The 17,250-nt window shown below is 44.0% G+C and overlaps 2 long non-coding RNA genes across 2 annotated transcripts; both read left to right on the plus strand.

The window, feature by feature from the left end:
• The first annotated feature begins 11,127 nt into the window (after positions 1-11,127).
• Positions 11,128-12,913, plus strand: LOC139435302 (uncharacterized). The gene is made up of 2 exons (XR_011644578.1): positions 11,128-12,298; positions 12,760-12,913. It is a non-coding gene; the product is annotated as an uncharacterized lncRNA (long non-coding RNA).
• A 1,288-nt stretch (positions 12,914-14,201) lies between these two features.
• Positions 14,202-15,895, plus strand: LOC139435305 (uncharacterized). The gene is made up of 2 exons (XR_011644579.1): positions 14,202-15,280; positions 15,742-15,895. It is a non-coding gene; the product is annotated as an uncharacterized lncRNA (long non-coding RNA).
• The last annotated feature ends 1,355 nt before the right edge of the window (positions 15,896-17,250 follow it).

Genomic DNA, 17,250 nt, shown 5'->3' on the forward strand with positions numbered 1-17,250 from the left:
TGTGCCAATTACAGAGGCATCACACTACTCAGCCTCCCCGGGAAAGTTTACTCCAAGGTACTTGAAAGGAGGGTCAGGCCGATTGTCGAACCTCAGATTGAGGAGGAACAATGCGGATTCCGTCCTGGTCGTGGAACGACGGATCAGCTTTTTACTCTCGCAAGGATCCTGGAGGGGGCCTGGGAGTACGCTTATCCGGTCTACATGTGTTTTGTAGACTTGGAGAAGGCGTATGACCGGGTTCCCAGGGAGTTACTGTGGGAGGTGCTGCGGGAGTATGGGGTGAGGGGGTCTCTACTCAGGGCCATCCAATCTCTGTACTCCCAAAGCGAGAGCTGTGTCCGGGTCCTCGGCAGTAAGTCGGACCCATTTCCGGTGAGGGTTGGCCTCCGCCAGGGCTGCGCTTTGTCACCAATCCTGTTTGTAATATACATGGATCGGATTTCGAGGCGTAGTCGTGGGGGGGGGGGTCTGCAGTTCGGTGGAGTAAGGATTGCACCACTGCTTTTTGCAGATGATGTGGTTCTGATGGCTTCATCGGTCTGCGACCTTCAGCACTCACTGGATCGGTTCGCAACCGAGTGTGAAGCGGCTGGGATGAGGATCAGCACCTCCAAATCTGAGGCCATGGTTCTCAGCAGGAAACCGATGGACTGTCCACTCCAAGTAGGGAATGAGTCCTTACCCCAAGTGAAGGAGTTCAAGTATCTCGGGGTCTTGTTCTCGAGTGAGGGAACAATGGAGCGTGAGATGGGCCGGAGAATCGGAGCAGCGGGAGCGGTATTGCAGTCGCTTTACCGCACCGTTGTGACGAAAAGGGAGCTGAGTCAGAAGGCAAAGCTCTCTGTCTACCGGGCCATTTTCGTTCCTACCCTCACCTATGGTCATGAAGGATGGGTCATGACCGAAAGAACGAGATCGCGGATACAAGCGGCCGAGATGGGTTTCCTCCGCCGGGTGGCTGGTGTCTCCCTTAGAGATAAGGTGAGAAGTTCGGTCATCAGGGAGGGACTCGGAGTTGAGCCGCTCCTCCTTCGCGTCGAAAGAAGCCAGTTGAGGTGGTTCGGGCACCTAGTTAGGATGCCACCTGGGCGCCTCCCTAGGGAGGTGTTCCAGGCACGTCCAGCTGGGAAGAGACCAAGGGGTAGACCTAGGACCAGGTGGAGGGATTATATCTCTTCGCTGGCCTGGGAGCGCCTTGGGATCCCCCAGTCAGAGCTGGTTGATGTCGCCAGGGAAAAGAAAGTTTGGGGCTCTCTGCTGGAACTGCTACCCCCGCGACCCGACCACGGATAAGCGGGAGAAGATGGATGGATGGACGGGGGAAACTGGCATAGCCCTGTGTACTGTTAAAGAGGCCCTATTACGCTTTTTGGGGTTTTCCCTTTCCCGTCGTGTATAGTTTTGTGTGCATGTAAAGAGTCTGCAGAAATACCTGAAAATGAGCATAATATCTATTTTATATTGGGAGGGATGAACCCCTCTTTAATGGTCACACATGCAGAGCACACACAGTGAAATGTGTTCTCTGCTTTTAACCCATCCTAGTACCAGGAGTCTAGTACTGGGAGCAGTGACTGGCAGCTATTGCACAGCGCCCGGGGAGTGAGGGGGGAAGGGGGGTGTCCGGTGCCTTGCTCAAGGGCACCACGGCAGGGCAGGAGGTGAACTGGGACCTGTCCACACTCCATATTTAGGTCTGGTCGGGGACTTGAACCGGCGACCCCTACGGCTCCCAGCCCAATCCCCTACTGACTGAGCCGCTGCCGGAGGGGCCTAGAAGTCGTTTTCCTGTTGAATCTCAATCATGCAGAACACTTTAAAAACGGATAAGATTCCTGAGAGCCGTGCATCCAGACTGAGACAGCCCTGACACTTGACCCCGACCTTTACTAGAATATGGGCGGACGTTTTCCAGCAGGTTGACAGAAATACAGCCCTGCAGTCACCTCTTTCCCGCCCCTGAAGGCTGTTGATTAATGTCAAAATAAATCACCCGACTTTCTCCCTGTGTGACAGTCGGACGATCTGAATTCCTCGACGTCTTATAGCTTTTTATACGGCTCAAACTTAAGAGCCTGCTGAAACTTGATAAAGACACTTAATGAGTCAAATGCCCTCTGAGGTATTTGCTTTATGTTCTTTTCTGGAGATACGGAGAACGAGGATCTGCCTCAGGCTGTGCTTTCTCTCCTGGATTTGTTTCACACACCTGATACATGTACTTATCTACGACATGTCCGACGGGGCTGATTTATACTTTATGAGTTTAGGCAGATTTCTGAAACAGGTAGACAAAACAAATATATGCTAGGTATACTTACAAGCATCAGCATAGACCCTGTTGACATTCACATGTCTTGCAAAGGGCTAATAAGACGTGTTTTAAACCGACATAAGAATAGAAGAGAGATTTCAATTAACTGTAGCTACCTAAACCTAAAAATGTATTTTATTGTCTAAATGCATTATATGTGGCAGCAGAGGGAGATAGTCAGAGATTCGTGGGAACAGCTTAACATTAATCCGAGTAAATGACTCTGTATCAACTGCTAAAGTAAAAGATACTAATGTAAATCCGTTAATCGGAACAATCAGAAAGAAAAGATCCCTTAAGTGCTCTTGTGGTCGGACGCTTCACCCTAAATCACTACGGGTCTAAATCAGACCGGGCAGGGTTGCAAAAAGCATTTAAATGTTTTGCAGTGGACGAAACAAAACAGGTAGGAAGCAGAGCCTGTTTTTCAAGCATTACATGCATTACTTTTAAAGAGGCGCTCTTATAGATCTTTGGGGTTTCCATGTCACCGTAGAGGCACAAGATACAAACCTGAAACACTCACATTCCTTTTCTTTATTTCCAAAACATATGCGCCGCTCCTCTTTCCTGCTGAAGATGTCATTCTCTCTCTCATTCCTTCCGTGCTGCCTCAATCACCTTTCCATCTCGTGTTATGCCCCATCTTCTACACATCTTTCACCACCGTACTAAAACAAAACCCAAGCAAGATGGAACAGTCGGCATGTTTTCCTGCCCCCGGCCTGTTAGAAAGCGAAAGAGAGCGTGCGTTCCTGTCTTTCTGTGTTTCCAGCTGCATGCTAAAAGGCCGTCTGCCCGTCAATCTGTCAGCACACAGCGATACCTGAGCAGCTAGAGCTTTGGGATGGGACTTCACTCAATGACCCTGGATTATATTCATGACTTTCTGATATAGCTCTTCGAGTTTGGAGTTGATAGGAGACTTGTTGTTCCTTTCTCATAAATACCTATATAGTGGATTTCTAGCCAATCAGCTGCTCAGTGTATCCAATAATCCCGAGATAAATCAATCATTAGAAGTGGAGACCTTCTGTCTTGGTTTGGTTGCTTTGTAATTATGCCACAAAATCATCATTGCTAAATAGAAAGGTAGCATTTTAATTTGCTTTCAGTTATCCACGATAAGTATCAGCTTTCCTTAGAGATGGAATGAGTTAAGTGATGGACAGGCCAGAACATGTATTAGTGTGCCTTGGTTTTGTTTGTTATGCCATGATCAGGCACAGAGGAAGGAAGCTAAGAGCGGTTGTTCGTCACTCAGGCTCTCCATCTCGGAGACAGGCGGAGGTAATGGAGCGAGCTGTCTCCACTCACAAAGCCGTTGTTTGGAAACATGTCTCCATTGACAGTAATGTCAATTATTATAGCTTTTACCTTACTTAGAGGTCACAAGGTGCTGCTCTGATAGGGAGAGTCCCTGGTGGCGTCTTTCTCTGCGTGATGCCGTGTGCATCCTTGTGTGGGTGGGTGGTTTTTTGTGCACTTTCTTTGTCTGGTGTGCCGGTAAAAGGGTCTCGTTGTGCCTGCAGCTGCTGCTCAGACACTCAGTTCCTCAGGTCAACATGTCAGGTTATCAATCACTCAGTGCCGGGTCTTAGAAAACTTTTGAGGTCTCTACAATCTGGCTCTACGCCACAAAAAACTGCCCTCTATAGGAAAGGCAGCTCATATATTCTTCCACATGCACACACAGTCATTTTCTGTCGTCTGTCACACACTTTGGCTAATCATTTTGAACCGTCTTGGGATCAGGTTTGCGTGCCAAAGCATGGGGAGGGTGGTTAAAGTACATTATGTATAGAGAAGCATGGGAAATATTAAACAAGGCCGAGCATTGCCTTCCCTTTTTCTATATTCCTGTCCAGAAGGTTGTGATTACCCGAATGACAGACCAGTCATGCCCAATCCGCCGCATGCTTTAATCTGCTTGCATATGTTGAGAAAATACTGCTGCAAAAGCAAAAAAGGCGAAGCGATTGATGTGGTCAGGAATTTCTCCTGGTATGTTTCTGTGGGGAGTCATTTATCTGAAGGACGCAGGAACCACAATTCGTGCCCTACATCCGGGTGTCTTTGTTTGGATTTGGCCTCGGCCGTATCAATTTGCCAAGTGTGAGGGGAGAGCTGGAGCGAGGCCGAGTGCTGCAGCTGTGACGGACGGAGACGGACTAAATGACTTTTTAACCTTGGAAAGGTTTCGTGTGAACACTCGGGGGACAGAGGAGGACATTTTACTTGTACTTGCACTCTGAGGACTATATTATCCTCATGTGCTTCGGATTAAAGTGTGTGACTGGCAGCTGACACTTATCGGAGTTTCTCCAGTTACTCACGCGTCTAAACACAAAAACAAGCGTACACATCAACACACTCCAGACAGACATCTCACAGGTCAGAGTCAGGACAAAACCTGTTTTGATGCAAAGCTTTCTGGGAATTCTGTCTTCCCCCTTTTCCTTCTAATTGCCCTGTTTACTTTTCCAGGTTGTTTTGTGACTAAAAGCTTTTTCCACGGTGATGACTGATGTGTTGGACAGGACATGAGTGGGATTACGAGACAGTTTGGCCACCGTAAAAAAAAAAGGAAGAATAAATTCCTGTCCAAAAATATTGGAAGACATTTTTTGTTTGTGTAGGGAGGAAGGTGGGTAATGGCATACGAGGCACCAATGGGTTGGTATGCAACACACACACACACACACACACACACACACACACACACACACACACACACACACACACACACACACACACACACACACACACACACACACACACACCTTTGGTTTATGTCATCAGGAAAAAGATGGAAAATGTGATTGACTGGTGGGTGGTGTTTATGTGTGTGTGTGTGTGTGTGTGTGTGTGTGTGTGTGTGTGTGTGTTCGTTATTTATACCAAAGGGTAAATGATGGCTCCTTCGAGGCCAAGGTGCAGGTAGTCTGTCTTTGCTCTTACCGCACTCGTAAACAAACCAACCTAAACATGTGCGTGTTTGTTTTTTCACTACGTCCTTTTCTTGACGTTCCACTCTTTCCAGAGGACACTGATGTTATTGCTTCTGGAACGATTCCTAGCTCTTCTCGACGGTCATTAGTGAGAAGCTGTAAAACAAATGGAAAAGCATGTGAGAATGTGTATATTTTTCTACGTCTCAAAAGGTTTTCGCCTTTAACTGCTGCCGTGCAGAAGTGTGGGGTGACATCACTTTACTCGTGGTTGCAAAAACTAAATTAATTGGTGTTTTCTGCTTTTATTTCCAAGTTCGGTGTCCACTTGAGCGTACTGTTCCCTGGAACACAATGTTCTGCTGTCATGCATTGTTGTAGTAGCTGCCAGCGGTTGAAATAAAAAACAAAAACATTGAAAGTAGAGCAGAGAACCAGATATTTTACAAAGATGGTGGAGGAGAACAAAACAGTGCTAACATTTGAGAGTTAACATTTGAGTTTTGTTGGTTTGAGAGTGAATCATAAACGTCCTTAACCCGCTGCACTCATTTGGCGTTAAAGTCGTAGACTCAACAACATATTTGTTTGCACTAGGTGACCTTCCCGTCTGTGGTTTCCCAACAGCAGTACCAGTAACCCATTTGAAAACTGTGTAAACTTCAATACCAATAATGATTCATACCTTGACGTTTGAAAGCAGCTCATGTTTTCCCAAGCCGCCAATCTGCGATCACTTTATATCAACGGATACCAGAGAGATGATGTCTAATGTTACTGAATCCAGCTGCTGCCTGGACGCAATGTTTGCAGTTTATAATTGTATTAGATTAACGGTCGTGTCAGTTTAGGGGAGCGGGACACGGCAAGTGAGGCAGCCCCTGTTTCTGATTTATGCCAATATTATAGGCGTATGCCATTGCTTACATGAAAATATCCTTTTAAAATAGCACGAATACCTCATACCATGGCCGGTAATATTGAATGGAATTGAATTGATTTATTTAAAACAAGGGACAGTGTACATTAATCAACATATTAAAAACATGTAAAAGTACTCGAATTAGCCAAAAGGCTAGTTTTCATCGATAGTCCCTTTGCCAGATGGTGATAGACATCCTAAAAGCAATAATAAAAATACCACAACATTGTTATACCATTGTACACATTTACAATAGATTACATCACTGAATACAGATAGAAGCATGTTACGATAATAAATAAATAAAACATTTACAATACACACACCTACACCCACACATCAGTGCTGACACTGTTGATTATTAATGAGCCATTTTTTAACACTGTGCTTGAATGTGTAGTAGGATGAGGATTCTCTTATTGGTTGTGGTATTGAATTCCATTGATGGGATGCGTGGAATGAAAAGACAGCCTGGCTGAATGCGCTTTTCCTAAATGGGATGGTGCAGTCTCCCCTAGCCGCACCTCTAGTAACCCTGGTTGAGGTGGACTTTTGGCTGATAAAGCCAGCCAGAGGAGGAAGAGCCAACCCACGAGTGATCTTATAAACTAAGCAGATGTTTTTGTAAACTATGAGATTTTCCCAGCTGAACAGATTATACTTTTTAACTATGTGACAATGATGATACCGGAATGGCTTTTTGTCTAGTGTTTTGAGTGCTTGTTTATACAGCGATTCCAGTGGTTTTAGGGCTGTAGAGTGTGCATTAGACCAGCTGATCAGACAGTAGTTGATGTGGGAGAGGACCATTGAGTGAAAGTATAGCTTAGCTGCTGCAGATGATAGGAAGTTTCTAATGTATCTGTAATTTGACAGATTGAACTTTACTTTATTGCAGACCTTTTTGATATGGGTTTTGAAATTGAGGTTTGTGTCAATATGTACTCCTAGGTACTTGTACTCCGAGACAACCTGAAGTCTCCTCCCAGAAAAGAAAACATCTTGTTCTGTTATAATGCTGTGGCCCTTGGAGAAGAACATACACACTGTCTTTGAGACATTTGGTTGCAAACAATTATTGTTAAGCCAGGATGTAATATTTTTCAACACATCAGTGACCTTGGTAGCAGCCTCTTCCGCGGTTTTGCCATGAGTAAAAACAACTGTATCATCAGCATACATCAATACATCACAATCTCCACACACAGAAGGCAGATCATTTATGTACATACTAAACAGGATTGGGCCCAATATAGAGCCCTGCGGTACTCCAGTTGACAAACATAGTGCACTAGACTTATGGTTCTCAATTTGAACACATTGGGAGCGGGATGAAAGATACGAATGAAAGAGGTTGGTGAATTCTATAGAAAAATTTAAGTTGAGTATTTTTTGCAATAAGATGTTGTGGTTAACAGTGTCAAAAGCTTTCCGTAAGTCAAGGAACACGGCCCCCACAACCCCACGCCTGTCCATTGATGCCTTAACTTTCTCCATGAAGAAGCATGTTGCTGTTTCTGTTGAGTGATTAGCCCTGAATCCAAATTGCATTGGATGCAGTGGAAAGGAGCTGTTGCGTTCACACTGCGGTACTTTTCCCACAAAGGTTCATGCGAACTTAGTTCATGCGAACTCTTTAGTTCGCATGAACTAAGTACAGATCGCGTTCACACCAGAAAAAGTCCCTGGGGGTGGATTAGGCAAATGAAGCCGCTGACGTCACTTCTTCTTCTTCTTCTGCTTTGGGTTTACTGGCAGGCCGCCAACCACTTCACGGCGTATACTGCCGCCCAAAGTCCCCGGCCGGAAGTCCCCGGAGTTGGGGACTGGCTTCAGTAGAAGCTGCTGGGAGTCCCAGCAGCTTCTACTGAAGCCTTCCGAGTAAATCGCCAGAACGCCGACACCTCCTCATCTCCACCGCTCCCATGTTTTATTTTGTGTTGCCATAAGTTAGTCTCTCTGCGTTTCTGCGCTGGGCTAATGCTAATGCTAATAATGCTAATGCGAGGATAATAAAATGGCGGCTTCACAAAACTTTTTGGGAGTTTTACGGGGCGTGGTTTGCAATCCGCCCAGCCAATCAGAAATATAGCTCTTTTCTCAAAAAAGAGCCGCTCGAAAGTCCCTGCTCTCTAGCAGGGACTTTTGAGGGGGTAAAAAGGTTTGCATGAACTACTTTTAGTACCGGCTCTTTTTGGTGTGAACGCGATCATGAACTAAGTTCGCATGAACCTTTGTGGGAAAAGTACCGCAGTGTGAACGCGGCTATTGATGATTTGTTTGGCAATCAATTTCTCAAATACCTTGGATACTATGGGTAAGATACTGATGGGCCTATAGTTGGATGTCATGAGAGGGTCCCCACCTTTGAATAACGGGACCACAACAGCAGGCTTCCATTGATTGGGAAAACTCCCTTGATTGATTCCAATATTAATTATATGCGTTAGTGGCTTAACAATTGAGGAGTTAATGTCTTTCAGAATGAATGTGTCCATACCGTAGATATCCTTAGCCCTTGAGGATTTCAGATTGGCAATTACTTCCGCAACCTCTGTCTCAGACACTGACTTTAGAACAGCTGCTGGTTCGCTAGTGTTGACAGTCAGGAGTGCATTAACTTCCTGAGCTACTGGCTATGGTAGCCACTGACTCAACAAAATAATAATTGAGTGTAGTTGCCACATCAGCTGGGCATTGCAGAGTTGTGCCCTCAACCCTCAATTCAATTGGCTTGGCTGTCGTAGTGTTTTGACCAGTTACATGTTTTATTTGGCTCCATATAGCTTTTGAGTTGCCCTGAGCATTTTCAATAATTGTGATAAAGAAGTCTGCTTTTGCTTTTCTCAGTTCCCTTGTTGCCTTGTTTCTTAGCCCTGCAAATATATGTCTATAATGGGACATCTTTGATTTTATGGCAGTTTTTAAGGCACTGTCCCGTTGCTTCATTACATTTCTGACATGTCCGTTCATCCAGGGGAGAGTCTGTTTCTTATTTTTATGTTTTATCATGATTGAAAATTCATTGATTGTGGCCTGTAGTTTTCCTGTAAAGTTTTGACTGGTTACTTCTAAATCATTTTCAAGTACTAGAAGTCTTCTTGCTTGGTTTTTGGGATGCCAAAGGATTCTTTATTACCTGCATACGCAGTGAACCGATTTCCAGTTAGTTTTCTAGATACCAGCACCATATTGTGGTCTGACAGCCCAGTTACCATATTGTATGATTTTGTAATCCTTTCAGGTCTATTTGTTAAAATTAGGTCAAGCTGGGTACTGGTGCTGTTTGTTATTCGCGTTGGGCCTTTAACGATTTGAGTCAAATTTAAAACTATCAGTAATTTGCTTAAGCTTCTTCCTTGATGACTTATCTTCCCAATTCAAATTTAAGTCACCCATTACAATTACCTCTTTCTTAAAATCACATTGACATAAAACCTTCTTGAATTGATCATAGAAGCTAACATTTGAGGAAGGTGGTCGATAAATTACTATTAAAATAAAGGACATCTGAGGCGACAGGATCATGTTTAGGCCTACACATTTTAGTTCGATTGGGTCTTGCCATAAAATCTCATCGCAACGGATGGTGTCTCCAGTGTTGGGAAAGTTCACTTTCTACATGAACTAGTTCAGTTCACAGTTCACACATTTTAAAATGAACTAGTTCAGTTCATAATTCAAAATGTTGAACTAAAGTTCATGGTTTCAAAAATGAACTAATTTATAGTTTATAGTTCTTTTTTCAATACGTTGCTGCGAGCTATTATTTGTCTCCTGTACGATGTCAATGGGATTTGGGTGGTAGTGGATCTGTTTTGGCTCTCTTTTTTATTCGCCACTCACACATACCGTGAAAGGCTAGTCGTGTGCTTATTCTCAATGTGCCGTTTAAGGTTTGTTGTCGACGTCGTCGATGTACGGACTTGCTTTTTCAAACCGGGCGGACACAGTTTACAGGCAAACGTTTGATTTTTTCCGTCTGCGTCAGTACTGACTTTAACGTAAAACTCTTTTAAATGCTCATACGCCGACGCCGTAGAGCAGGGGTGGGGAACCTTTTTCCTCTCAAGGGCCATTTCAATTTTTACAATATCCTCAGAGGGCCGTACAAGTTATTGACCTCTGCTTAAACAAACTAAAATCACAGCCCATTCATTTCATTCTGTGCAAAGAAAAAGCAACCTCTTAATCCAGATATCTCACCATGACTCGCGTATGCATGCACGTGCAGGGTGTGGCGTGCTCCCCTGGGAAGATTTTTTTTTAAATGTTGAAGTTAAAAGTTAACTTTGAGAGCAACATTAGGAGATCTATGGACACATCTCTCAACACCCAAACACAACTGTAAGCAGATTTTCTTTTAATTTATGGATATTTGACAAATCACTCCCCTTTCAAACTGTATTCTTCTTTATTAATAACTGTCATATAGTATTTTATACCTGTTTACTTTATTCTCTTATTTTTTTATAACTATAATGATCATATAAAGATGTGCCTTTACCTCACTGGTTGTAGAAAAAGCTTCTTATATTCGTTAGCATAGCTAGCTAACCAGATGCTAATGATAACAACACAGTTATTGACTGTCTGATCAGTATGACAGATGAGCAGATCGCCACTGGGCTTTCAACTAAAGACACAGCCACGCAGAAACTGCGGCATGTGTATGGACTTATCGGTACTGCAATTTCTGAAGTCCTGGAGTGGCGTTCTGGTGCTCTCCGTCAGAACTGCACCCCTGTCAGTCGAGACATATAGCACGTGATGACACGTTAGGCTCGTGTTGTGTTCAAGGACCCTGACCTTGGCCAGGAAAAACAGGCACTCGCTTGTTTAATTTTTTTGCGGTCGAGATTTCTTTCATTTTTTGCGTGTGTTTATAAATTACCTCGAGGGCCGTACACGCCGTATACGGCCCGGAGGCCGGAGGTTCCCCACCCCTGCCGTAGAGTCTCACTCTGAGCGAGTGCTGCTCCAGCTGCTCTCGGCTTCGTCCATACTAATTCATTCATTCATTCAATGCTCGCCGGTTCCGCGGTTCCACACTGTTTGTTGTGAGGAGTCTGATATATTTAGTATATTTATATTTTAGTGCGACAGCCACGGGTGACAGGCGCGTACGCGTCACAGGCAGCTTGCTGTTGCCAGATTGGGTGGTTTTCCGCATTATTTTGAAGCCTGTTTACTGTGTGTTTTAACTGGGGTTTCGGCTGAAAGGCATATGAAATCTGGCACACTTTTGAACGCCGTTATAATACAGTGCTGAGAATGAACGCACTTTTGAACGCCGTTATACAGCGCTGAGAATGAACGCATTCTCAATTACGTTCATCGAGCGGAAATACAGTACGTTCAGTTCACGTTCGCCCAAAATATGAACGCGTTCATGAACGATCGTTCATTGAACTCGTTCAGGTACATCACTGGGTGCAGGGCTGGCCGTCTGGAGAAAAGCAAAATCAATTGGAGAAAAATTAAAACATATACATTTTCTTTCTTTAAAACCATGAATATCTTATTATGTTGGCTTGATTTTGTAAAGTGTTGCATCATTGGGCGTCTTCTCAGTTTTGAATGAAAGTATATCTTGCTTATGTTAGGTTATCATGAATACATGCTCAAAATGAATATTTAAAGTAGCATACTTGTGTTAAATACGTTTAGTTTTTAACATTTCCTCATATCCTCATGCTGAGCCTCAACCTAAAGGTTTACAATAGTCATAAGGACCATTAAAATGTAGCACAAGCTTTTAAAAAGGAAAACCTTTTTAAAAGCTTGTGCTACATATTTCCTGTCGTTGCTTAGCGCCTGCGTCGGACCACTCTCTTGCGTCTGCGAGCAGCCAGGGACTTCTTCTGAGGTCTTCTGCGTCTGCGCACGGGGCGAGCGGCTTGTCTGCGTTTGCTTGGCATCGTCAAAAAACGTAAACTTTGTGGAGGAACGGGGGGTCTATTTGCAAACTTTCTGGAGAGGCTCTATGATGTCACCGATGATGTCATCACATTCTACATGACGTTGCCGATGATGTCATTGCCGATGATGTCATTTAAAATGCTTAAAAGACTGGGATGTGTCATGTGGAATGTGATGACATCATCGGTGACATCATAGAGCCTCTCCTGAAAGTTTGCAAATAGACCCCTCGTTCCTCCACAGAGTTTATGTTTTTTGATGATGCCAAGCAAACGGAGACAAGCCGCTTGCCCCGTGCGCAGACACAGGAGACGTCCCTGGCTGCTCGCAGGCAAGAGGGTGGTCCGACGCAGGCGTCTTTTTTCAAAAGAAAAAAAGAAAAATAATTTTATATTTTAATAGTCATAAGGACCATTAAAAATGTAGCACAAGCTTTTAAAAAGGCAAAACCTTTTTAAAAGCTTGTACTACATATTTCCTGTCGTTGCTTAGCGTCTGCGGACACTCTCCTCCTCAGCGTGGGGAGGAGGGAGGAGGAGCGGCTTGGGGGGGCGGCTGCTGCTTCTGGGGGGGGCCGTCACCTGCTCGTACCTGATTGTTGGAGATGGACTGGGGGTGGGCGGAGGAGCCATTGGAGTTTGGTGCAGGCAGTGTTGGGAAAGTTCACTTTCTACATGAACTAGTTCAGTTCACAGTTCACACATTTTAAAATGAACTAGTTCAGTTCATAGTTCATAATTCAAAATGTTGAACTAAAGTTCATGGTTTCAAAAATGAACTAATTTATAGTTTATAGTTCTTTTTTCAATACGTTGCTGCGAGCTATTATTTGTCTCCTGTACGATGTCAATGGGATTTGGGTGGTAGTGGATCTGTTTTGGCTCTCTTTTTTATTCGCCACTCGCACATACCGTGAAAGGCTAGTCGTGTGCTTATTCTCAATGTGCCGTTTAAGGTTTGTTGTCGACGTCGTCGATGTACGGACTTGCTTTTTCAAACCGGGCGGACACAGTTTACAGGCAAACGTTTGATTTTTTCCGTCTGAGTCAGTACTGACTTTAACGTAAAACTCTTTTAAATGCTCATACGCCGACGCCGTAGAGCAGGGGTGGGGAACCTTTTTCCTCTCAACGGCCATTTCAATTTTTACAATATCCTCAGAGGGCCGTACAAGTTATTGACCTCTGCTTAAACAAACTAAAATCACAGCCCATTCATTTCATTCTGTGCAAAGAAAAAGCAACCTCTTAATCCAGATATCTCACCATGACTCGCGTATGCATGCACGTGCAGGGTGTGGCGTGCTCCCCTGGGAAGATTTTTTTTTAAATGTTGAAGTTAAAAGCATCAATCTAGTGCACTTTGAGAGCAACATTAGGAGATCTATGGACACATCTCTCAACACCCAAACACAACTGTAAGCAGATTTTCTTTTAATTTATGGATATTTGACAAATCACTACCCTTTCAAACTGTATTCTTCTTTATTAATAACTGTCATATAGTATTTTATACCTGTTTACTGTATTCTCTTATTTTTTTATAACTATAATGATCATATAAAGATGTGCCTTTACCTCACTGGTTGTAGAAAAAGCTTCTTATATTCGTTAGCATAGCTAGCTAACCAGATGCTAATGATAACAACACAGTTATTGACTGTCTGATCAGTATGACAGATGAGCAGATCGCCACTGGGCTTTCAACTAAAGACACAGACACGCAGAAACTGCGGCATGTGTATGGACTTATCGGTACTGCAATTTCTGAAGTGCTGGAGTGGCGTTCTGGTGCTCTCCGTCAGAACTGCACCCCTGTCAGTCGAGAACTATAGCACGTGATGACACGTTAGGCTCGTGTTGTGTTCAAGGACCCTGACCTTGGCCAGGAAAAACAGGCACTCGCTTGTTTAATTTTTTTGCGGTCGAGATTTCTTTCATTTTTTTATTTTTTGCGTGTGTTTATAAATTACCTCGAGGGCCGTACACGCCGTATACGGCCCGGAGGCCGGAGGTTCCCCACCCCTGCCGTAGAGTCTCACTCTGAGCTCTCGGCTTCGTCCATACTAATTCATTCATTCATTCAATGCTCGCCGGTTCCGCGGTTCCACACTGTTTGTTGTGAGGAGTCTGATATATTTAGTATATTTATATTTTAGTGCGACAGCCACGGGTGACAGGCGCGTACGCGTCACAGGCAGCTTGCTGTTGCCAGATTGGGTGGTTTTCCGCATTATTTTGAAGCCTGTTTACTGTGTGTTTTAACTGGGGTTTCGGCTGAAAGGCATATGAAATCTGGCACACTTTTGAACGCCGTTATAATACAGTGCTGAGAATGAACGCACTTTTGAACGCCGTTATACAGCGCTGAGAATGAACGCATTCTCAATTACGTTCATCGAGCGGAAATACAGTACGTTCAGTTCACGTTCGCCCAAAATATGAACGCGTTCATGAACGATCGTTCATTGAACTCGTTCAGGTACATCACTGGGTGCAGGGCTGGCCGTCTGGAGAAAAGCAAAATCAATTGGAGAAAAATTAAAACATATACATTTTCTTTCTTTAAAACCATGAATATCTTATTATGTTGGCTTGATTTTGTAAAGTGTTGCATCATTGGGCGTCTTCTCAGTTTTGAATGAAAGTATATCTTGCTTATGTTAGGTTATCATGAATACATGCTCAAAATGAATATTTAAAGTAGCATACTTGTGTTAAATACGTTTAGTTTTTAACATTTCCTCATATCCTCATGCTGAGCCTCAACCTAAAGGTTTACAATAGTCATAAGGACCATTAAAATGTAGCACAAGCTTTTAAAAAGGAAAACCTTTTTAAAAGCTTGTGCTACATATTTCCTGTCGTTGCTTAGCGCCTGCGTCGGACCACTCTCTTGCGTCTGCGAGCAGCCAGGGACTTCTTCTGAGGTCTTCTGCGTCTGCGCACGGGGCGAGCGGCTTGTCTGCGTTTGCTTGGCATCGTCAAAAAACGTAAACTTTGTGGAGGAACGGGGGGTCTATTTGCAAACTTTCTGGAGAGGCTCTATGATGTCACCGATGATGTCATCACATTCTACATGACGTTGCCGATGATGTCATTGCCGATGATGTCATTTAAAATGCTTAAAAGACTGGGATGTGTCATGTGGAATGTGATGACATCATCGGTGACATCATAGAGCCTCTCCTGAAAGTTTGCAAATAGACCCCTCGTTCCTCCACAGAGTTTATGTTTTTTGATGATGCCAAGCAAACGGAGACAAGCCGCTTGCCCCGTGCGCAGACACAGGAGACGTCCCTGGCTGCTCGCAGGCAAGAGGGTGGTCCGACGCAGGCGTCTTTTTTCAAAAGAAAAAAAGAAAAATAATTTTATATTTTAATAGTCATAAGGACCATTAAAAATGTAGCACAAGCTTTTAAAAAGGCAAAACCTTTTTAAAAGCTTGTACTACATATTTCCTGTCGTTGCTTAGCGTCTGCGGACACTCTCCTCCTCAGCGTGGGGAGGAGGGAGGAGGAGCGGCTTGGGGGGGCGGCTGCTGCTTCTGGGGGGGGCCGTCACCTGCTCGTACCTGATTGTTGGAGATGGACTGGGGGTGGGCGGAGGAGCCATTGGAGTTTGGTGCAGGCAGTGTTGGGAAAGTTCACTTTCTACATGAACTAGTTCAGTTCACAGTTCACACATTTTAAAATGAACTAGTTCAGTTCATAGTTCATAATTCAAAATGTTGAACTAAAGTTCATGGTTTCAAAAATGAACTAATTTATAGTTTATAGTTCTTTTTTCAATACGTTGCTGCGAGCTATTATTTGTCTCCTGTACGATGTCAATGGGATTTGGGTGGTAGTGGATCTGTTTTGGCTCTCTTTTTTATTCGCCACTCGCACATACCGTGAAAGGCTAGTCGTGTGCTTATTCTCAATGTGCCGTTTAAGGTTTGTTGTCGACGTCGTCGATGTACGGACTTGCTTTTTCAAACCGGGCGGACACAGTTTACAGGCAAACGTTTGATTTTTTCCGTCTGAGTCAGTACTGACTTTAACGTAAAACTCTTTTAAATGCTCATACGCCGACGCCGTAGAGCAGGGGTGGGGAACCTTTTTCCTCTCAACGGCCATTTCAATTTTTACAATATCCTCAGAGGGCCGTACAAGTTATTGACCTCTGCTTAAACAAACTAAAATCACAGCCCATTCATTTCATTCTGTGCAAAGAAAAAGCAACCTCTTAATCCAGATATCTCACCATGACTCGCGTATGCATGCACGTGCAGGGTGTGGCGTGCTCCCCTGGGAAGATTTTTTTTTAAATGTTGAAGTTAAAAGCATCAATCTAGTGCACTTTGAGAGCAACATTAGGAGATCTATGGACACATCTCTCAACACCCAAACACAACTGTAAGCAGATTTTCTTTTAATTTATGGATATTTGACAAATCACTACCCTTTCAAACTGTATTCTTCTTTATTAATAACTGTCATATAGTATTTTATACCTGTTTACTGTATTCTCTTATTTTTTTATAACTATAATGATCATATAAAGATGTGCCTTTACCTCACTGGTTGTAGAAAAAGCTTCTTATATTCGTTAGCATAGCTAGCTAACCAGATGCTAATGATAACAACACAGTTATTGACTGTCTGATCAGTATGACAGATGAGCAGATCGCCACTGGGCTTTCAACTAAAGACACAGACACGCAGAAACTGCGGCATGTGTATGGACTTATCGGTACTGCAATTTCTGAAGTGCTGGAGTGGCGTTCTGGTGCTCTCCGTCAGAACTGCACCCCTGTCAGTCGAGAACTATAGCACGTGATGACACGTTAGGCTCGTGTTGTGTTCAAGGACCCTGACCTTGGCCAGGAAAAACAGGCACTCGCTTGTTTAATTTTTTTGCGGTCGAGATTTCTTTCATTTTTTTATTTTTTGCGTGTGTTTATAAATTACCTCGAGGGCCGTACACGCCGTATACGGCCCGGAGGCCGGAGGTTCCCCACCCCTGCCGTAGAGTCTCACTCTGAGCGAGTGCTGCTCCAGCTGCTCTCGGCTTCGTCCATACTAATTCATTCATTCATTCAATGCTCGCCGGTTCCGCGGTTCCACACTGTTTGTTGTGAGGAGTCTGATATAT

This window comes from Pseudochaenichthys georgianus, chromosome 2 (genome assembly GCF_902827115.2).
Source record: "Pseudochaenichthys georgianus chromosome 2, fPseGeo1.2, whole genome shotgun sequence".
In the NCBI taxonomy this organism is placed as follows: domain Eukaryota; kingdom Metazoa; phylum Chordata; class Actinopteri; order Perciformes; family Channichthyidae; genus Pseudochaenichthys; species Pseudochaenichthys georgianus.